General features: G+C 34.3%; 1 long non-coding RNA gene across 1 annotated transcript; it reads left to right on the top strand.

Annotated features, from left to right (window-relative positions):
• The first annotated feature begins 642 nt into the window (after positions 1 to 642).
• Positions 643 to 2184, top strand: LOC113461153. Its single transcript, XR_003383226.2, has 3 exons — positions 643 to 985; positions 1100 to 1436; positions 1910 to 2184. It is a non-coding gene; the product is annotated as an uncharacterized LOC113461153 (long non-coding RNA).
• The last annotated feature ends 304 nt before the right edge of the window (positions 2185 to 2488 follow it).

Genomic DNA, 2488 nt, shown 5'->3' with positions numbered 1-2488 from the left:
TAAATTTTTGAGATATTTTTCTCTCATACCTCGATTGAAAAGGATGTATGCATCTTCAAAGATAGCTTCCTCGATGAGATGGCATGAAGGTCATACAAAGAATGGAATGTTAAGACACATAGCGGATAGTTTAGCATAGAAAGCATTTGATAATAGGCATCATAAATTTGCTTCTGATGTTCGCAGTATTAGGCTAGGTTTAGCTACTGATGGGTTCCATCCATTCCGAATGATGAGTTCTACATACAGCACTTGTCCGGTTGTTTTGATTCTATATAATTTGCTGCTATGGATGTGTATGAAATAATCTTTACTCATTTTGTCAATGGTTATTCTAGATGATAAAGGCCTAGGTATGATATTGATGTTTTTTCTGTAGCCTTTAATAGAGAAATTAAAATAGTTATGGGAGGGTATCGATGCATTTGATGCTTTCGCTAGCCAAAATTTAAATTGTGGGCAGCTTTTATTTGGACTATCAATGATTTTTCTGCATATGCTGATTTATTTGATTGGAGCACTAAGGGGCGTAGAGATGTATGCTCATTAGTAGAGGGAGCTTGTTCACTACTAGTTTTCTGAAGAAGCTTGTTCACTATTGGTTCTGTATACTTTCTCAATACCTTATATTGTATTTATTATTAATATATATTACAAATATATACATCGAATATATTATATTGTTTATTTTTTTTGGCAAACATATTTCGACATTAGTAGAGCTGCATGAGCATCTTAGACAGTTCCTTACACATCAGGCTCGAAGATTTATGCGAGGCGTAGAGATGAATTTGTAAGTTTTTTTGAAATTTTTTGAAACTCTTCGATCATATATCACGTATCATAGATGATCTATAGCTTGCCAATATGCTTTTTATAGTAGATGGAAGAGCATAGAAGGGAGCCTGGTAAAGTGGAGTTCTACAGGATGACTCATACCTACTGAGATGGCAACTTTGTTCGGAAGGAGTCGAGAGATATAATTGTATGTATTCATTTTTTATTTGTGCAAAGATTTTTCATTAGTTTTATTTTTTTAAATATTAATATGTGACTTTTTTAAAAAAAATATAAGACAAGACTACATCCCTTATTTCAGAGCGTGTCAGGGAGTCATCATCATTCTGTGAGACCAATCACGTCGAAGCTCAGATGTTTGCTGAATTGATAGCTCTAGAGCGTTATGGTTGAGTGAGGTGTTATGGCATTGGAGTTACCCCCAGTCAGTTATCTGCAGTGAGCAAATATACCCCAGATGCGAAACAAAGTATTTGCATTGTAGAGGTTTGTAATCTAAAGACAGCGATGGAGGAGATGAGGGAGAGACATCAAATGGAGATGGAGGAGATGAGGCAGAACCATCAAATAGAGATACAATCTTTGAGGCTCAGTTTGACCAGACTGCATCTATATTGCATAGGTTTGTCCCTCCTCAAGTAAGTAACTACATCTATTTGAATATTTTACATAATTATCATAGATTTTTGTATTAGTATAATGATTTTCTTACGATGGTTTAAAGTGTCGTTATAAAAAATATTAGCGATGCTTATAAGTATCGCTAATGGCCGATGCTATTAAGCGTCGCTATTAGCCGATGCATAAAAGTGTCGGCAATGAGCGACGCTTTTCGAAAGCATCGGCAAATTGATTTTTAATGCTCACATTGCAGACACTTTATAAAGCATCGGAATTAAAACTAACGACACTTATAAATGTCGGTATAGATAATAAAAAGCGTCGGAAATGTCTGATTTTCTTGTAGTGTATATTCGTAATCACGTCATTGAACAATTCCATAGTTCTTTTATTTCCTTTTAATGCTCCATCTTAGGAAATGATACTCTTCTCACACTGCCAGTAGATTGAGAAATTAACCTATGCTTACATATTTTATTGAAATTTGCAGAATTGAGAGAGAAGATGGACCGGCTCATGACAAGAGATTCGTCTGTTCAGTTCGAGTTGAAACTTCAAATAATACTTTTATTACATTAAGTGACCCCAAGTGAAGGGTGAAGGATGCTAACACCCCTATAAGCTTCACTGTGGAAACCAAGTTAACTTTTTTTTTCTTATTTAGGCTTAGTCATTTTTTAATTTACATTTTAATGTAGATCATTGTTTGTTAGTATTGTTATTTTATGGCAATTGTAGTATTTATTGGCGATATGTTCTTGGGGAGCTACATACAGCAATTGGCTATATGTTGCTGATGTGCAGTAGTTGGAACTGGTAAAATTATAACCTTGGATTGATTCATTTGACTAGATGCTTTTTCGAAAAGTTCACAAGTGAAGACTCCATGCTCCTCAAGAGTGCTTAATCCTGTGCTTTTGGATGGTTCCATGCAACGACCATTGTGAATTCATTTTGTAGTCGTGGCAAGCTATAAAGGTGATTCCAAATGTTATTCATAAATTTTAAATCTTTAATATTTTTACATTACTTTTGTGAAATAATTTTAAAAATAAGCAATAGCTGATAA

This window comes from Phoenix dactylifera, unplaced genomic scaffold (genome assembly GCF_009389715.1).
Source record: "Phoenix dactylifera cultivar Barhee BC4 unplaced genomic scaffold, palm_55x_up_171113_PBpolish2nd_filt_p 000188F, whole genome shotgun sequence".
Classification (NCBI taxonomy): Eukaryota; Viridiplantae; Streptophyta; class Magnoliopsida; order Arecales; family Arecaceae; genus Phoenix; species Phoenix dactylifera.
This window is presented reverse-complemented; position numbering and strand designations above follow the sequence as displayed.